Source organism: Salminus brasiliensis, chromosome 19 (assembly GCF_030463535.1).
Source record: "Salminus brasiliensis chromosome 19, fSalBra1.hap2, whole genome shotgun sequence".
In the NCBI taxonomy this organism is placed as follows: Eukaryota; Metazoa; Chordata; class Actinopteri; order Characiformes; family Bryconidae; genus Salminus; species Salminus brasiliensis.
Genome location: NC_132896.1, coordinates 25,522,973 through 25,543,895, shown reverse-complemented (window position 1 = coordinate 25,543,895; position 20,923 = coordinate 25,522,973). Strand labels below are relative to the sequence as shown.

The window sequence follows — 20,923 nt, the reverse complement described above, 5'->3', positions numbered from 1 at the left end:
CATAATTAAGCCTGGATTATTATTATTTATTATTATATATAATATATTGCTATTGTTAACTAGGCTTGTGCAATATCAGTTTGCCTCTCTGGGATGTATGTCTGTCACATTCAATCTGTACTTCGTGTATTTCTTGCATGCCTCACGTTTCTTTTCCCACTGGTGTTCCGGCAAGCTCCGCCTACGGCGCCTCGATTAGCCACTCACACGCAGTCAGCCAATAGCAGCGCGGTGTGTGTTCTGTACGCGCTGAGAGAGCGTGTTGTAGTGCCCCCCCTCCCCCTCCCCACCTGTATTCAGAAAAGACCACGCCCCCCGCTCCGTCTTGGCTAGCGGTAGTTTAACCCCGCCTACTGAGCCAAAGTCGGTGGATGGTTAGCGAATGTCGGCGCAGATGGGCGGAGCTATCCGGAACACAGGTGGGTTCTAAGTGTTGGTTGGTCGACTGTGTTCAGAAGGCGGGTCTAACCGGTCCTGCCTTGGGAGAGCAGGGCTTTCCGGAAAACGGGTGGGGAAAGAAAACACTGGCGCTCTACGCGCTCTTTCATAGGTCGGATAGGGAAAAAAGAGACGAGGAAAGAGGAGCAGCAAGTTAACGAGACTGCGCCCTACGAGCAAGGTGGGAGGGGGGCACGAGAGGCAGAGAGCGAGAGCGAGAGAGAGCGAGCGAGAGGTCCGGCTGCAATAAAGAGAGATAGAGAACAGATAACGCCTCAACAATGGCACCATCCAGCACCTGGTAGTCGAGGGAGGGGAGCTGCACGCTGCGGGAGTTGGAGACAGAAACGCAGGCTTCACTGCCATTGTGAGCCATGGTGGAGTACAACTGGTGCTGTCATTTAAAATGGAGCTCTAGGGGGAAGAGAAGCGGGCTGGCTCCATCACTGGGAGGCGCGTCCACCTGCTAATAGAGGAGGCCCAGGCTCGGAGGAGGAGGAGGAGGAAGAAGAAGAAGAAGCAGCAGCAGAAGAAGAGGAGGAGGAAGAGGAGGTGGAAAGGAGAGAAACATGGAGAAGTGCCTGCGTTGAAAGGGGGGAGGAATTGTCCGAGGAAGGGTCCGAGCTTATTTTCATGTTGACAGAGGAGGCGTCGAGAAGAAGAAAAAAAAGCCCCCCCCCCCCCAAAAAAAAAGCCCCTGTCAGTCTTGTCAGCGAGCGCTGGAGGTGCTGAGGTAAGGAGAGCCCGTCCTGCTGCTGTTCACTGCTGGGGAAACAAACATGTCAGCTTTTAGCTCTTGTGCAGTGCGTCCCCGTCTTTAAGCAGGAGTTCTTAAACCCTGGGAAGCTACAGGATGGTGGGATGGTGGGCTGCGTGAAGGCGGGGGTTCAGTTCTGACCATTTTGGCTGCAGTTTGTATTTAGACAGTGGACGTAGGCTGTTTTCGCAGGGACACTTTTGGCTTGGTGAGATAATGCAGTGCGCACAAAGTGTTGGATAATACTGTGCACCTTCTGGGAACTGGTGGGATTGGGAAAGCAGCATGGAGCATTCAGCAGTCTTTCCAGGACACAGATCTGTAGCCATTCACATTGGGGAAAGGAGGAACAGGAGAAGGAGAGAGAGAGAGAGAGAGAGAGAGAGGGGGGGGGGTATTTCTGTACCCCTTTTTTTTAACCATGGTCAGACTGCTTGTTATATGAACCCATTTCAGTGAAAATGTCATTTGCCCTAATTGTGTACCTCTTTTTTTCGGCCAGTCTTTCTTCTCGTCATTTAGAATTGGAATCTGAGCCCCTTCAGGCCCCTGCAGGACAGTCTGAGTGGGTAACTAGTGATCAGTATCAGGAATTCTACTCCGCAGTGCTTCGCTACGGATAAAGAACATGTTTAAGCCCCCTGGTTTGTACAATAACCATCCAGAAAGCCTTGCAGGGATAAGAAGGATAAGCAGGAGAAAATGCAGGCAAATGCATGAGCTGATGTGCTGACAGTGATCCTGATATTCATCTCTGGTGGTGGAGCGGTTTCATGCTTAAAGGAGAATTCCACCTGTTTCCCGAAAGGTCGCAAGTGATTCAATGGTTGCGTATAAGCCATCATAAACCAGTCGTTCAGAGTGTTTGTGTGGTTAACGCTCTGTTTTGGAGAAAAAACTCTCTCGGTCAGATTTGGTCACAGTGGTGGTGATGGGAACCAGACGTCCTGAGAGTTTCATGCCTCTAAAAGCCTCTAAAAGCTCCAACACTGAATGTATTTAACCGAAAAGGACATGTTGTTTTTATTTAGTGGGTGGTTGGGTGGAGGGGGGGTAGTTTTCAATAAGCATTTAGCTTAAAATATATGATCAGCAGTGTGGAGGGATACATGCAGGGTACTTAATGAAAAATAGGTCCCAAATAAAACTATATATATAATATATTAAAAATGTTTTTCTTCAGATGATAAGTGTAGCTTAACTGGTGGGTTTGGATAATTAACCCAATGGCTATAACTGCAATGTAGACATTGTGATTCCTGGTTCTCTTCAGTCAGTTGCTCTCCAAATAGCCATTTCACATGCAACTTCTCTGAAAGACCTCACCTACCCATCAGTGACTGGATTTGTGCACAGATTCTGGAAAATGATTGGAATTCCCACTTTAAGGCTCGGCTGAATTCTGCTCTCAGTTTCCAGCCTCAAGTATTATATCACTCCCAATCTGTTTCGCTGGCTGACTGACTCACGAGTCCATCAATGGGGCAGTCTCTTCTTTTTTCCTTTTTTTTTTTTTTCCTTCCACCCTCTCCGCGTTTAGTCATGTGTGCTTGTTTGTTTTCTCTGTGGTCATCACAACAATGGCCGCTTAAACGATGGCCACGAATATGAATTTATTTAGAGGGGCAGCAGATGGCAAAGTCAAATGGTGGTTGAACCAGGAACTAAGCTGAGATGCGTGACGAGAGACAGAAATGCAGGGAGAGAAAATCACGCTGCTGGAAATCAAGCAGGCGCCTCACAACGGGATGACAAGCTTGTGTGGATTTTTAACATTTTCGTAATTAGGAGAGAAGGGGTAGCGCTGAGTAAAACATCCAAGCTGAAGATGCTTTTGGTTGGTCTTCTTGTATTCCAAGAGCAACGTCATCTGTCATTTTTGACCACCTCCAGAAATTCACCCTGAATACTTTGTTTTTGCACCTTAAAGATAACACACAGTGAATTAATTGAGAATTTTAAGTTGATATTTGATACATGAATAGTATGCAGTATTGGATGGCCATTTACAACCCTGTTATTTTATCTCAGAATTAAACTTTTTTGCTCCTTTTCTGTTGATGGTGGGCTCACAAGGTGCTAGTGTGGCCTCGCATACTACAGCATTGTTTAGTTTTTAGCACTGTAACAAGAGCATTAATCGTTTTTCGTAATTATTCCACGGGACAGTGTTGCAGTTAGATGAAGAGGATAGCTGAAGAGGTTACAGTGAGTCTGCTGGTTTAGCTTTTAGCCTAGCACCCACTCACTTGCTTCCTCATGCAGTTTGGCTTCCTCACATAGCACAACGCTTTTAAGGTCCACTTCTAATGTGTGGCTAGTGCTAGTCTGCGGTAGTCCAGTTTGTTTTCAAGGGAGCGGACATTGGAGAGAAGAGATCCGTTGGCTAGCGTTAGTTTGGCCTAGCACTGATCCTTTTTCTCTAGCTTACTCTGCTCTTGCGTGGACACTGGCACTGGAAATGTCCAGACATAAAGAATCAAAAATACTCCCAAAATCTGTTCTCCCAAAGTGGCCTTTGTTGCGTATAAGCCTCATTTCTAATAACAGTAATTCTCTTTTTTAATGCACAAGTTTATCAAAACATATTACATATGTTATAAATATAAATAAAATATTTGTACATTTTATTTTGCTGTATTTTGTAAAATACATTTGGCATGTTTGACACAACTTTTCACTAATTATGTTGTATATTTGGAAGTTGGAAAACTAATTTGGGTCAAACAATTTTATATTTAATGAGCTTCTAATGTGCTTGTATCAGTTTACCAGACCGCCTAGTGACAACTGGGGTCTTACATGCCCTTTGCTTACATAAATAGTCAAAACCAAAAAGTGTTAGGTGCTGTGCTCTCCCCTGCATCAGATTTGGTTGTGAAATTGGAAACTGCACTTCAGCTAGTTATCAGCCAATCCACTGCTCCATCCGAATCAATTACACGGACAAACTCAGGCCTCTACATCGATTCCCTTCACTCTGAAGTAAGCTGACAGCTACTGTTGATTCAACACCCTGTGCATCCAACTAGTCTCGCATGCAGGTGGGGGTCTGGCTTTCAGCAACATTTGTGCTTCTTGCTCAATCTTTGGCCCGTGTTAGCCTAATGCATATAGACCCATACCAGTCGGATCCTGCTTAAACACACGCTGTGTCTTTTCTGGTGCCGTTTTGTTTGGCTCATCTTCTTTCAGTCCTACTTCCAAGCAGAACAAAACCGCTCACGTTCTTCATTTGCCTGAGCCTCCTCTTCACGTCACTGTCATATAGTGCATTCACTGGTAAATAAAGACAGTTGCTGAAAAGGCCTTGGCCTTAAGCACAGCTTTAGAGAGTGATTGTGACGAGAGGAAAAAAAAGTCTCTTATTAGTCAGATCAAAACAACACGAACAGCAGTTTTCCTGTGTTATTTACGATCCACACCCCAGCGCTCACTTGTTATCAGTTAGAACAATACTCTGATTCACGCTGCTGCAGTGATTTGCAGGACGACAGTAGGCTTTGGCATGGCAACATTTCAAAAATAGGTTTAGTTTGTTAATTTAATTAGGAACAATTTCACACTGCAGATTCAAACTTCTTCTCTTCTGTCTTATTTGGCTCAACGACAGAAGCTCAGTCTTTTCTGGATTTATGTTTGTAGACGTAGGACAAGCAAGGACAGCAAGGATTGTATTGGTATTGACAGACCTTTGCTAAAAAAGAAATACTGGCAACAGACAGATGTTTAGATATGATCGATAGTTTAACTGAATACATGAGGATATATTTGTTGTATTGCAGAAGAGCAGAATGTGTAGGTGATGCTGGGCTACTGCACTACAACAGAAAACAATGACGCATGGGCACTAAAAAAGGGGCAAGTTCTCTGTAGCGGGATCCACCAGCATTATTGTGATGTCCCAATCCAGGATGTCCCCATCGAGGCATATTTTAATGAATTGGGTATTGGCTATTTTAATCCCAATCCAGTTTCGAGTCTTTGTTTTGACCACAGTGTTCAGAGCGCCATATGTTGGCCTCAAGGCTTCATTAACGGACATTATTGCCCAGCTGGCAGCGCTGAGGAGCACTCTCAGAAGGTATATAAAAGAGTTTGGAGTCTTTAGTTATTTTACAACAGTAGTTGACAAACAACAACAGATATGAGTCCAGAGTGTGTACTGGGAGCTGAATGGTCAGGGAGAAGTCAGACTGGATTATAAGAATTAACACACACTAAATCAGTCAGTCCTGAATGTCTCATTTCTTGTGAGACTGCATTTTAAATAGAGGATATTCTTAGTAGAAGATATCATACTGGCTTCATTAGGGCACGTGGTGCTTGGACCCCGATTACTTCCACATGTTAGCTTGTATAGCAGTATCAGCAGTCCATGGAAATGAACATGTTCTAGATCGAATTCAGTTGATTGGCTTAATCAACTTGATCAGTTGATTCAGAAGATTGGCTTTCTTATTAACAATAATGCTGCTAATTATAATTTGCGACCACCCTCCCCATTTAAAAGGTAATGATGGCGGAAGTCTGATTATAGGCTTTATAGCTCGTGATATGTGGCTTTTTTCAGAATTATGGTCAAAACATCATTGGCTTATTTAAAAGAAACACTGTGTCTGTGTGTAGAGTGAATCACGATCATCCTTTGAAACTGCGTTTCAGTTTGAATGTATAAAAATATCCTTTTAAATATGGTATTTTATGGTATTATGGCTTAGAATTCCTAAATGTATGCATCCTTTTTTGTACTTTTTGAATCTAGTCTCAATTTCAGCGTTTTATAAGTGTTTATTTCACCAGCATCTGTATCAGCATTGACATTGGCAGATATTAGCACTCTAAAATATCAGAAATCAGCATTGGTCCACGATTCCCATATTGGAGCATTCCCAAGTGACAGTAGTGGGATGTGCCGCAGAGCATCAAGTACACAGTATTTGAGGGGAAAATGAATAAATCGCAATCTTAAGCCAAAGGTTCACTGGCTGAATCGTAAGCTTGCTCTTTCATCTCTTCCTCGCCATGCCGTGGATGCAGCCTCTCGAAGGCCGCTGCTCGTGCTGTGTCAGAAAGAGCCGGGCGGTAAAAAAAATCCCAACACTGAAACGTTTTGAAGTGGGCCATGGACGTTGGCAGAGAAACGCTGACGAGGCTGGCCGGGTCCCTGTCCCGCGCCGTGTTTTAAATGAGAGCACTATTGCACCATGTCTCTCGCCCCCGTGCTACACGAGCGGCTCGGCGGGCCCCCGGCAGCGTCTGCTGGAGCGCTCTGTAATTAAACAGAGGTGAGGACCAGGGGAGATTGCTCAGCGCCTTGATTGCTTTTCATGGCCAGAGGGGGAAGGAGCGTGGGCCGCAACCCCCCCGGGGAAGGAGCCGGTGTCAAACCCTTAACGGTGTTTGTCCCTGCCTTCCACACTTCCCTGTGCCTGCCTTCTGGCTCGCTTAGATTTGCCTTTCAGTCTTGTTTTGTAGCATGGAAAAGCAAATTGTCCTTGCTTTTCTAACATGAGAGGTTTCAACGTAAATCATATAGAAATTCCCTAGATCAAATGTAGAAACTTGCGATTAGGGACTTTAGAATCTTACTGATATTGGTAGAATTGGGAGAATCACGGTGTGAATTAAATTTCAAACAATATCCTGGAATAATGCTTTTCTGGAAGAGTGAAGTGTTTAGGTGATGCTGAGCTACTGTCCTAAAATCTACATTTTCTACAATGCTATATAGAGTTCGTAACTCTATATAGCGTTGCTGTCATGTGGGTCTATGTAAATCCATTTATCTCAAAAATAGCAACTTTACATTAGAAGGAAAACCTTCTTAACCTTTAAAGGATAAAGATTTTCATCCAAGTCAATCATGATATGATGTAAAGAACAGCTGCCAGATTCAAAATCTCAAAAAGTGAAATATGGAAAAAATTAAGAAACAAGATATAAATACAAAGTTTTTGTGTGACTTCACCATTAATATCCACAGTACCCGGATCAGTACGTCCCTAGGCCTCATTACCTTTTGACTTGTGTTACAGTATACGGACATGACCGCAATCATTTTTGCTGACCTCAATATTGCACATATGGTTTACATTTGTTTACATGAGAATAAATGTTGGGGCACGACAGGTGACAGGCTAATAGGTGTTAATTTTAGCATTTAAAAATAGGCAGCGTTGCCAAAAAATACATCTCCCTAAATTATTTTTAATTGCTAGTTCATTGCTCTTTAAAATAAAATTATTATGCTATACTATTATTAAGATATCAGCAGCATAAAATGATCTTGCAATTGCACAGTCATATCATACTATATATATATATATATATATGACTGGTACAGCGCCTGGTATTATATATATATATATAATACCAGGCGCTGTACCAGTCATCAGCCCCCCCTGGCATCAGTGGCTTGTGTGGCACTACTGTTAGGCCATTTTGGGGCACTCAAGGTGCGAGAAGTCCTTTCACAGTACACCTTCACTACGACTTTAGAATATCCCACTACTACCCTTCCCGCCCTGTCACAGTCGTATCAGAATATTATGACCACCCCTGGTTGGGAATGAATTCGACCTGGGATGTCGCAGATGCTGAGTGACATGGTGTACTGCATGTGTAAATAAGCGAGCACACCAGTCAGTTGTAGCAGAGTGCAAAGCAACTTCCATGGGCAAAGCAAGCGATTTGACTGATGTGCAAAAGGGCATGATAGAAGGGGACCGGCGAAGGGTGCTAGCATCAGTGAATGTGTACTAATAGGAGATAAATATGCGTCAGAGTTCAGAACAGTAGCGGTCTAATATTGCCACATCAGCTCAGTATAAATATCTTAAATGATCTGGCTTACTACTACTAGATGCTAATGCATGCTAATGAAGAATGGTCAGCTTCTATGCAAGATATTTTCTCCTCAGTAGCTTATGTGCCAGCATGTTAGCAGTAGTTTGTCAGAGAAGTCGCATGATATTGTCACAAATGTAAACTGGAGACATTTTTCATCACTACTCAGGAACGATGCCTTAATTAACATTATGAATGTGCTACACTTTAGCCTTTGGCGTGACTACAATCTCATGGGTCCCAGTGCAAAACAAGGAAAAAAAGAACGCCCATAAGTAAATTACTTTTAATTCATAAAATAAAGACAATTTAATTTGCTTGTTTGCTCATTATTCTTATTCCTCGGTCGCAGTAATACATAACATTATTGTTTGACACATTTTGCTAAAATATATTGTCACTGTCACAAAATTCTTGTATCTCCTTGTTTGTTTTTTTTTTACATTTTTTGACAAAATATGAATCTGTCAGTTGTTCTTTATGTTTTGTCAAAATGTCATGATGAATGGACCAATAGAAATGCTTTCAAATGACTTGGAATAAAATCTTTTCACATTGACTTTCATTGAAAGTTATAAAGGTTACCCTTTTTGTTGTATAGGGGTTTTGTCGGACAGTATTTTTTTAGATGTTATACATGTATACATATTTATTTATAAAGATATTATTTTAAGGATGTTGTTATAACAAAAATATATACCATGATTAGGCAGTATAAGTAAAGATCAATGTGTAAGGCAGCTACCTTCTGAGGTGGTTTTGTGAGAGTAAGGAATGTCAGTTATATATATATATATATATATATATATATATATATATATATATATATATATATATATATATGCGCCTCAATGTGATCGGCCCCAACATGCAAAAGTTTCCATTATTTTGACACTATTGTGTCTGAACTCCACTATTTGTTCTGGACTGCCTTTTGGATGAGACGCAATACAGGGCAGCCAATCAGAACTAAAAAAATGGACATATGAGTCTTAAAAGCACAGTAGCATGTAGCAAATGTCGAACCTGTAGAAGACAGACCCTGTAATTTACTCAGACTAAGGCTCTGGGTCTGGCTTTGGCATAGCATACCTGAATGAAAGGATGTTTTTGATACTGTTCCAGCGTGAGCTTCTTTGGGAATGAAAGGCACAGAGCCATTGTGCATCTACTGAAGACGTAACAGAGGCTCATTTTTGATTGGGCGGCGCTGTCGGGGTTTGATGTCAGTCATCCTCTGCCTGATCCTGCCGCAGTGTAAGCAAGCCATGCTTAGAGACTTAGCCGTGGTGTTTCTCCCTTTTTCTGCCAGACAGATAAGCAGGCATCGCTCACCCAAAAGCGTGACTGGCACACACACCAAAGCGCAGATATTGTGGTTTTCCTCTACGTTCGACAAGTCCATTATTAATCCACCCATGTGTTCGCTCACTGTCCGTTCGAGAAAACACTGTGTTCTGGCGACGGGATGTACGAACCTGTTTCCTAATGAAATACACACTACTGCAGCAACTTGTGTAGTGGTCTTCTACAGCTGAATAGGCAGTGGCATCCAGTTCCATTGAAGCCTATGGCAGCTTGTTTTTCCCTTTCATGTGAATAGTGCATTAGAGTTTTTACACCGCATGTAAATTACTCTACTTTAGCTGCTGTGGTCAAGAGCTTCTTGATTAAATCATGTCCCCATCATGTGACACTTTACAGTTGTCAACAGGAAAATGACTCAGATAAGGGTGGATGCAGGTGCACCAGAACGGATAATTTCTTATATAGTGAGTCAACAGCACGGGAAGGGCTGCAAATGCTTTTTTCTGGCATGTTTGGCCTTGATGTTACATAGGTTTCCATCTATGTTACACACCATGCTTGGTATTCTTGGCAGAATGGGAAATTCATTATAAATGACTTAGACTACAATCATAAAGGGCCCATATCATTTAAGGACATATATTCCTTGCCTTTTTGAAATGGAAGAGTATGGTGTAGTATGTAAATATTGCTATCGTTAATCTCCAGTTCATGTGCGCCTGTTCACCGTTGTCATAAATGTCACATTTACATATTTTGCTTATTTTACCTACAGCAGCTTAGCTCCACCTTCATACTGAAGTTATAAAGAGTGTTTCAACCCTCGAGTGCTTTTGGAGTAAGGCAAAAAAAAGAGCAGCCAATCAGAGCTCATCTTAAAGGCACAGACAGTAACAAAATGAGTCTAGATAGCATGTGTTGTATATACTTTAGGTTTGAATAACAATAAGAGTACAATAAGAAACAATAAGAGTGTTGGAATCATAAATAAAAAAAATACCATAGCTAGAGACAGTTAATAGTTGGTCCATAAGTCAGCAGGCCTTCGCCAGAGACCTTTGATTTGTAGGCAGGCCTGCGCCAGTGCACGTCCTACTCACAGAGCATTGTAAGAAGCAGGATAGTGTGAGTGGGGGGGGTTTCGGTGTCTCCCAGGATCAGCAATGGGCAGGTTCTCCTGTGAGAAGTAGCCTGCAGAATGACAGGAGGTTCTTTGTGTGCCTAGGCCTTTTATTCTGCACTCTCTTGTTTCAGGCATTGGCATGGAGTTGCAGAGGAGGTGGCCAAAGAGGCCGATTGTGGAAGAGGAGGGACAGGGTGGGGGGGCCAAAAAAAGGGATGTTGTAAGGATGTTTCCTGCACTTCTCATTTTTCTCCAAAGGTGGTTTTGTCCTTGGTGAATGGAGGAATGTGAGGGGCAGGAAGAAGGAGCGCACTTTATTTCTTTCTCAACCACCATAACACAACATGCCGGATGTGTGTAGTGGGAATTAGTGCAGTGTAACATCTATTACAGTGTACCAGCATTGGTTTAACATTGAGTGATGTTGATTAATGTAGATTTTGATATTGATAAAACCTAGAAACATACTTGTCTGTAATGTGCAGTACTGTGCAAATGCCTTGATATGTGAAGCTTATATACGCTGTATGCATTTCTTAAAAAAAATAAATAAAATAAAATTAGAAAATTAAAAAATAATTTACCATAAATACAAACCAACAACTAAACAATACATTGTGAATTTAACCTATTTATTAGTTAATAAAGTAAATCAAGTGAGCTGCTGGCGGAGCTGAACTAATCCATAGACAGTCGTGATTTTACCAAGACATTAGAAAACAAAACGACTTCTTTTTCTAACAAACATAACGTCGCTGTCGGACACAAACCTCCAATCTCCATATTCTACATTTATTATGGATTTTAGTTAATCAAATTGGCTATTTTGGCTAAACTACTGCAGACTGAATAGACAGTTATATGTAAGTTAGTTGTTTTTTAGTGATATTTTGTGAATTTAAACTTAAACTCTGTTTACACCAGGTCCCTTCATGCGTCTTGAGCATTAGGATTATATCTGGATCAGGCCAAACCACATAAAACTACAAGTGTAAACACCTAGCGTTTCCAGTTACCATGGAAAACCTAATTTAACCTTTTAGTTTGTCATTAAAGTAAATCAGGTGAGCTGCTGACGGAATTCACAGAATGATCAGAAACCAGAACTTCTGTTCTTCAAAATGTATTTCTCTAACAAACATAGCGTTGCTGTCGGACACAAACCTCCAGTCCACCTAATGGTGAATGGACCAATTTTTTTTTTTTTCTCAAAGCTATTTTGCATGAAGGTGACGACATCAATACACTAACTTGCAACTAATACTAAAAACAGTGCATTTGTTGCTTTACTGTATTTATGTTTATTTACATTTATTCTTGTCTTATACAGTGTTTCTCCAGGAACTGCCTACAACTTACAGTTTACAGTACTATTTACGTAAATTTACTTTGTACGGTTCCCGTGTCACTTTAAGAGATTAGGTGTATTATTTTAGTTTGTTTTGGACAATTTTAGCAGTTAACAGTGAAGTTGGAGGTCGGGTTGAGGTCTGGAAGACCAAGAAAACTTTCCGAGAGGATTGCTTGTAGGATTGCTATTATAGCAAGTCAAAACGTGTTTACCTACAAAATTCAGGAAGATTTCGCTTCTGCAGAGCTTTAGATTCTGCAGTGGCGGTGCACTGTTCTACTGTGCATCAACACATGCACAACAACTGTGAACAATGGAAATAAAAAAAGAAATGGCTTAAATTGCATTGCAGAAATGGCAACTTCTACTTTGTGCTTTTTGAAAAAGAGGTCACCTTTTACTTACTTAGCTGTTCACAGTGACAGAACATTTGACATGGGGTGCCTAAACCTTTGCATGCCACTGTAGGTGTCATGTTGCCTAGTGAACACGTCCTTCCACTAAAACAGTAGCAGTACTCAGGAAGCATGGCTTCATTAACTTTATGAATACAAACTTAAATGTCATCTGCTACCTTGATATTTTTGGGAAATGTTGTCTTATTGAAGTGTACCATTCCATCCAGCTTTAGAGGGAACGCTGAGAGAAGTGCTGAGAAAGGTGATGAAAAAGCAACCCACACTAACATTAAATCAGGCTGATTTTATCCTCAGCAAATGCTGCATGTCCAAAAGTGTTTACATAAGCACCCCTTCATCTGGAAGCATATTTTGCCAGGCAGTCAGGTAAATTCATGTTTTTTTCCCCCTCCAAGTTTTAACATCCTCCTCAATTAGACGCAACCATGACTTCAATTCATAATTAATTTCTGCATTAATTACGGCGCTAAATGCATGAAATATAATTAGCTGCATTAATGAATACGATGAGGCTCCTGCATTGCACTCACAGATTGTCCATGTTAAAAAAGAAATTCATTTTCATGTTGCACAAATATAATAAATGAATAGTTTGGCTCAAAGTCGCGGTTGTGTGAGATGACTTTCACCTATTCTACAGCTTCAGGAAGGTTCTGATGTTCGCATGAATAGTGATCAAACGTTGCTGTAAAATAACACCATAATAATAAAATAAAATAAAATAAAATAATAAAAATACACAGTCAGGTTACACGTGATGGAGACTGTATGTTGGAGTTTAAGATGGATGCGGTAACTAAATACTGTGGCTGTCCGAAACCCCTCACAAAAACATGTATTTCTATTTTTGTTGCTGTTTATGTATCATGAACAGAACAGCTGCTATGTGCTGTATTTTCCCTACATTGAAAGCGACATACCATGAATTTTAAACACTGTGTCCTACAGTAAAACTAACAAATTTCTAACCCCCAAAACTGTTCCGTTACAGTCTTGGCTCAATTTATTTATACCAGCAAAAATATACATACTCAGCCCATTAGCGAAAGCAGAGAATAACTGGGAGGACTGGAGCCAGCAACATGGTGGGTACGGCCGTAGTTCCCGGCTAGCTTCATCGGCTTCTCGGCTACACACTGTCCAGGGGTGGCTGTAGCATCAGCTAGCTTCTAGGGATTCTAGGGCTACAGCTGATTGAATAGAAGCCGATAAAGCCAGCCAGAAGCTACAGCCGGGCAGGGACGCTTAAAGCTCATCCCGCCAGACCTTACTACAATCTCTTCAGTTAGCTAACCACACACTGTGCCGACTGGACACTGATTGGACCCAGAGAGGACAGCGACAGCAACACTTATATGTGTATATTTGTTTGCGCATTGCTGCAATTTATAGTGTGTTCTTGTTACAGTGCTAAGCTAGACAAGGCTAAGCTAAGCTGTGCGATGCGGCTCTGGACAGTTTTAGGGACGTAAACCAGCCAATAAAAGCAGAAAATGAAAAACAGCATGTTTCCTTCTGAGCAAAATAACAGGGTTGTAAACAGGCTTGTAAAATGTATCTGAGCATGTTCACCTCATCTCTCATAGTTATTGTTTCTACAGCAAAGAACAACTTCAGATTAAGTAAATGCATTCTTAAACTCATTTAACATTATGTAAATATTTCATGATAATATATAAATCGACTACTTTAATGTACAATAAGAGTGAAGAACATTTTTGCCTTCAGTAAAGTTTTGTATTTTGGAGATGCATGCTTTTTTGTGGCATCAGCAATATGATCAACTTTATAGGTCTTGATCATTACAACATACACAAGAATGTTGAATTAGTCATCATGTCAGAGAGCATATTGTCTATAAATGGGAGGAGGCCGCAGCATATTTTATTGATGACCCTGTGTTTTTGGCCTGGTACCAATATAAAGTTTTCAAATTGTCTGACTCTGAAAACACTCACTGAAAGTTATACTGAGAATTCAGTTGTGTGTGTTGTGCTGTTCTGTGAGATGAGCCCTGTTGCATCATATGTTTTCAACTATGTTGTTTTTCAGTATAGACCTGACTGCATTGCAGGTGTGCTGTATTTTAAGACGAGCTATGTCGCATATATATATTTCAAAAAGTATGTTGTGAAAAATTAAACACTCCTTGGCTTAGGTGCTTGGCTTTTCACATGTATTAGCTGAAAAAGAGGAAAGGAGAATAAAAGGAAAGCTATTAATCTGATTAGATTAGATAAACATTAGAAAGAAACAAGAAAATTCTCTAAAATCGACTTTTATTATTTTTATATCTTTAAGTTTATTAGAGCGTGCAATGTACATAAAAAAAATATTAATATCTGCTTATTGTGAATGTAGTGGAAATGTAAAAATGCATCGTGTGGAATTTAACTGAATTGTGTTGCATTATTTTATATTGTGCTGTATTGTTGTCACATGACTAGCATGTTTGCTTAGTGCCTACTGTATATTAGCCTTGGGCAAAAGTATTGGGACACCTGCTCATTCATTTTTTTTCATAATCAAAGGTATTAGAAAAAGAGTTTTTGCTGTGAGGACTGCACTCAGAGTGCTAGTGAAGTCGGGATGTTGATGATGATCACCACCCCACCTCATCCCCAACTCACCCCAAACTCCCCAACCCAAAAGTATTGGATGGAGCACCATCAGAATTTCAGTGCTCCATAGCTCAGTGCTAACTGGCTTTATTACCCTCTAGCCAATGCATTTGTGTCAGCAATGGGTGCAACTTAACGCGCCTACATGCATTTATTAGAAGGCGATCCACAAACATTTGGACATACAGTGCATCAGCAGGTGGGTAGGGTGTTAGGATTGGGACACTATAAAGCTCAGCTTTTGTTTCAGATGTCCTACTTTTATAATGTTGGTAGCATTAATAAACTGAAAATGCAGACATTACCATATCCCGTTGGATACCCATGCTATTTGAATTGAGAGGCTTGTATTGGACTGTTAAGCGCTGTGCAACACCGTATTGCATAAAGTTAGCTGAAGTAACAGATGGTATTTATTTTCAGGACTTAAGACTGACTGTCCTTCACTTACTAAAGCAGTTCTGGGTTTCATTTAGATTAAGCTGCTGATTTGTGTGCTGACTGGTGTGCTGGGACTCTCAGTAAAACTCAGGTAGCATGTGCACATTAAAAACTATAGTGTTGAGTTCCTGCTTGCTGCGTCCAGCCCATCCGGTGTGCGGTTGCCTTTACGCTCCTTACAGTTTCATTAGAAACAGATCGCAACAGATCAGAACTTCATATTGCTCAGGAATTTGCAACCACAACCAGTACCATTTTTTGAGGTATTCTGTGATCAGTTTTGTGGTCAGTGTTGTTCAGATTTTATTTGCTTTTATTTATAGGTGAATTGTACCTTGTGATGTGTGTTCTGTGAGTTTCTGTCTTTTAAAGCAGCGGTAATCCAAAGTAAATCAGACACTGATGCAGGGCAGCAGGGTTTATTTGGTTTTGTTAAGACTGTAAAATATCCTGCAGTCCTCTGCTTTACTATGTACTGTGCCATCGTAAGGATGACATTCTCTTGTTTACTTTATTTATATGGGTTGAACAGTGTTTCTGGTGTACTTTAGGGCTGTGCTTTAGTACAATAGCATTATCATTGTGGCCTGTGGTTGTAACATATGTAATATCTTGCTTTAATGGGAGGAAAATTTCCTTACCTTTACTGTTAGCACTGTGTGGTTGCGCTCTTTCGGCCCGCATGTAAACCAATCCTGCACCCATGAAATGTCCATGGGCTTCATTTATAGTTTATGAACCTTTCACAGTCCAACCACAACCACAATGTCCAAGAACGAGGTTGGAGGCAGCAGTGATGGCATTTCAACTCGTTGTGGTCAGGTCGTTTGGATCAATCTTGTCAATAAATGGCAACAATTGTTCCAAAGAACAGTCTCTGGCATCCTCTCACTGCTGCGACTCCAGTTGCATCGCAGATTCCAACTGTATGTAGATCCGTTGCTGTGACTTTCTTTGAACCGCTCACAATCCAATCACAGATTGCACAAGCTTTCATTTATGGTTATCCCTGTAAGAATGTTTGAGTCTTGAAGAAAATGGTCAGCATGATTAGATGAAGGTACTGTGTGTCACAGATGCGAATGGAGAGAGTTCAGGCGATTAAAGCGATTATGCTCATGAAGGTTTCACCTGTTTGCCAACACAGTCTTGGCCAAGATATCTCTGGGCTGTCTGGCAAGGCATGGATGAAATCAGCATGCATCGCCACATTGGGACCTGTCAGGGTTTTACTGTCAAGGCCTGGACTGTCTGATTATGTCGTTTTTTTTTTTCCCCACCCCTCCCTTCATGGCTCATCCTCAGTTTGCTCAGGGGAAAGGAAACATGAGGCATCTGAAACAGCTCGGAGGTCCAGGGTGGCCTGGAGAGAGAGAGAGAGAGAGAGAGAGAGAGAAAGAAACCTAGCTGGTTTCATTCGTTAATCCGTTTAAACTGTTACATCACCTTTGGCTTGGCCAATTAATTTTCCTGTCAGGCCCCAATTTGCTTAGTTTCTGGGCTCTGCTGTGCGAGCGTACTCTTTGATGAACCTGTGGGCTGTGGAATTACGAATACTCGCCGCATTTGTTTGTAATTGCAAAAAGTACACCACTTAACACGTTCCAATCTGTTTGTTTTTCTGCACTTGGTTGTGCTAAGACTGCATTATCCCACCGCAGAGCTGGGAACCAATTACATTATTTGACATCTATATATTTCCAAAGCAGTAGTCCTCTATAGGGGGACCGTCTCACGAAACACCATCTCAAATTCTAATAATCCAAAGTACGCCCGTGCCTAAGAGCAAAAGAGAACATGAGAGATGACCGGGGCTATTCCGTGTTTGTCTCATGTTTTGATGTATGTCCTCCCCTCCGAGAGACAAGCATCAACGTGACATGTTTGAGCAGCTCCAGGCACTGACTCTGGAGTGGGACATATGGGAGAAGGCTGGGTAGAAAAACACCCTCCCCCAAGCAAACGATCCAACAGAGAACACGTCCCCAATCTTTTCCTTGTTTGTCAGGCCCTTATAGGATGCATTAAGGATGATGCAAACGTCATCTTTCTAATATCTCTCCACAGCCAAAAATCGAGAAGCCGCGCTATGCCGCGCTCCCCGAGCCTGAGCGAGATGAGGAGAAAAGCTGGCGACGGAACAACAGTTAAGCACAGGGAAAGAGACAGGAGAAATAAAAATGGGTGTGCGAGTGAGCGCAGGGGAGGTGGCCTTTAGCTTTAATCTTTAGCACATGAAAGTGAGGGACGACACATCCAGCTCGGGGGATTTTCTAAGATCCCCCTTGGCTCCTGGGTCTGTTAATGAATGCAGTCCATTTATTGCAGTGGTCTGATAACGTCACTTGCCAAGACTGTGGGCTGCCTCCTGGAACCTGGCAAACAGAGAAGCTTGGGCCTCCTTTTTGGGGTTGGGCAAAGTGTTTTGGAAGTGATGACTGAGGGAGGATATCATAAACTCTCACTGGGTTCGATTCGTAGTAAATAGGACCACATCTAATTCTTTACCGATTTATCATTGATCTTATATCTTATCATATTGCTTAACGTGGTTCCTTTCTGGGAAATGGGAAAAGCTCTTTGGTGGACCTACATGATTCATGCACCACAGAGAGAAATAATTAGTCCGGCTAGCTTTGCTGCATTGCTCATCTCTAGTGGGCGTGGCATGTGACCGGTGCAAGGTGGTCACAGGGAGATAAATTTCACCAGTGCCAGCTTTGTTTTTGACACCAGCACAAATGGCCAATTAAGCAACAGCTGCATACTCTGCATAAGTATGTAGGAGCCGGATTGAGTTGGCATTGCCGTGTGAATCCCAAGGCTAGCACAAAGAAGGATTGTAATGAGACTGTGTGACGTCTTATGAAGGGATGTACCATTATGGGAATTGTGGGCTGACCCCAATATCCAGTATTCCATATGTACGTGTCTGTTAATAGCAATTGACAGTTCTTAAACTTATTAACTTTTACTTTCTGTATGTTCACACTCCTGTAACCTTTGTGCCGAGTATTGGGTTATGAGAAGGCTCGATTAATTGGTCAACTGTGGATGAGTATGTCTTTTCAGCATGGATAAGGGATGTTGTTTACCACATAAATGCATGTTTTAAATAGGTGAAGCGTGTTGTGCAGGTGAAAAGTGAGTGGTGGTACCTTCTGCTGAATACGCAAGAAGGAAAAGGCTTGGGAGACTCTTTGAAAAGGCATTATTGCCTAATGCCAGGTGTGGGCTAGAGAGGTATAAAGAGCCCCAGCATTGAGCTGTGGAGTAGTGGAACTGTGTTCTCTGGAATGATGGTGCTCTAAACAATGTTTTTGAAATGAACTGGGGAGTTGGGATGATGAATTGGGGTGGTAATCATCCAACATAATGACCTCACTAACACTCTTATTGCTGAATGCAATGAAATCCCTGGACGGTAGAGACAGTTACTCCAGCAAAAGCAGGAGAAACTCATTGTGAGGTGAGCAGGTGTCCCAATACTTTTTTCAATATAGTGAATCTTGGCAGATATTATTGGCTATTGTAATTGTTGAATTGTAATACCCTAAAATCGGTATTGGCCACAGAACATTCAAAGTAGCCCAGCCCTAGTTATACTAATTAGATTTTGCAACCAAATGCTAGGGATCGATGATAATATTCCTGGAATCAGGTCACAATCAGCAGATTTTCTTACGTATTGCTATCGGGTAGATTTGACTGATAAAATTGAAATTGATATTTTATGATATATTAACTCTTGAACAATATAAAGGGTTCTTTGAGGGATGCCATTTTTGGTTTCATAAATAAACAGTTATGAGAGAAAGTGTGTGTGTGTAGAACCTTTTAAAGGGTTTAAGAAGTGGATGTGAAGGTTCTTCACACTCACCTCTTTTACAAAAATGTCTCTTTTTGGAACCAAAATGTTTTTTCTATGGCTTTTCTCAAATAACATTTTGGAGCACCTTTATTTGTATACAGTGTACAGTACATAATGTTATCCAGATTAATGCTAATTCACAAATGCAGAAATTCAATGCAGTGTAGATTTCTACATTTTACATATGCATCAGCATCAGTAGAGATGTACATGGCAGTGATCCAGTATCCTCATCTACTCACTATTCCCATATCGGTGCAGCCCTACCAAAGCTTGACCTACAGCAGTGACAGTTATGTTGGCTAACATATGATATGTCATATTCTTTGTTTGGGGAACTTGAGTGTAAGTTCTGCTGAATTTGATTTAATCTGTAAACATTTTTTGGGGGAACATTGATTCAAACTTCTAAAATAAGACAATGTTTAAGCTCTAAGGGTTTCATTTAATTTCATCGTTCTCTGCCTCACGGCTTCTCGTTCTTTGCGTTTTCTATGCTAAGACGTCTGTTTTAGGAGAGTGCTTAATACTGACTGAATCTTAATTGTAATTTTCATAGAGCCATGTTCCCCTGCCACTTCTGCGGTGATGAGCTCTAGATTCCCCCGGAGACCGTGGCTTTCCCCATCACTTTTTAAATCAATTACTTCTTCCTCCTCCCATGCGTCTCCCATTCTCCCATGGCCTCTCCGCTGCTGCTCTCCGGTTCAGGTTTTTCAGTTCTGTGGCTTTTTTTTTTTTTTTAAAGACTCTTCCAGGGGCAATTTGCAATGAATAATGAATCCTCTGGAGACCTAAATGTCCGTGCTTGCCTTCTGTGAGCTATTGATTTTCTTGTAATTTCTCTCTTAGAGTTGACTATTTGCACATTGCACGTTCTTGGACCTACATGGGCATATGACATGTGTAATGCCCATATGTCTCCCCCTGTATGTCAACTCTTTGTATGTTGAGGGTGTAAATGGGAACCGTGTTCATGTCGGGTTCAGCGAGATCTGCCATGCTCTGTGGTTCTGAAAACGTGTTAGTGGTCGAAGGGAGTTTGGGAGGGGGTTAGTCATCTGGGTGCTTCTTCTGTGTGTGCCCTTCCATGTACACCAAGGTGCACTTGCCGAAGAGAATTAGCATACATGTTCTTGATGGCTTCTTCTTATTTTAGCACGCTGCAGGTAGGCGGATAGCTTGAACTGCGGAGGATCTCTGTTGCAGCGAAGTCTGCGTCTAATTAGTTTGTCTAATTATGTCTTTGTGCTGGAAATTTCTCAAATTAGTGGTATCGTGCGGAATGCGAGGATGCTCATTAAGGTTGTCATGAGAATTGTAAAGTGGCTGGATCGCGGTGACTGTTGCTGGCTCTCGGCAGGACCTGTGTGGTCAGGGTCTTTTTCTGGTTTAATATTTCTCAATGTCCCTGATGCCTTGGAGGGGGAGGCTGGCACTCGTTACAGTGCGCAAATACAACAGTTAGTTGACGAAGTTAATGACGATGATCCAGAAAAATTGTTGATGTGGAAATGTTTGCATAAAAAATGCTCTCTGATGTTCTTGTGATGTGCACTGTCATTTTGTCACATCGCAGTGCTTTAGATGAAGGGCTAGCGTTAGGGGACGATGCGACCTATGTTATTTAGCTGCTTATCGAGTAGAATAGGGATGCGCGTTCAGACTCATTGTTATCGTCCAGATTAACTTAGTAAAAGTTTAAGGGTTTTAAGGAGCTAAAGAACACCACACTGGAACACGTT

The 20,923-nt window shown here is 41.6% G+C and overlaps 1 protein-coding gene across 2 annotated transcripts in view; it reads left to right on the top strand.

Moving 5' to 3' along the window:
• Window positions 1–519: 519 nt before the first annotated feature.
• Window positions 520–20,923, top strand: part of nexmifb (neurite extension and migration factor b) — a 79,773-nt gene continuing 59,369 nt past the window's right edge. For both annotated transcript variants that reach the window (XR_011977911.1, XM_072663766.1), the window contains exon 1: window positions 520–1,171. The gene's annotated coding sequence lies outside the window, so the exon portion shown is untranslated. The remainder of the gene's footprint in view (window positions 1,172–20,923) is intronic.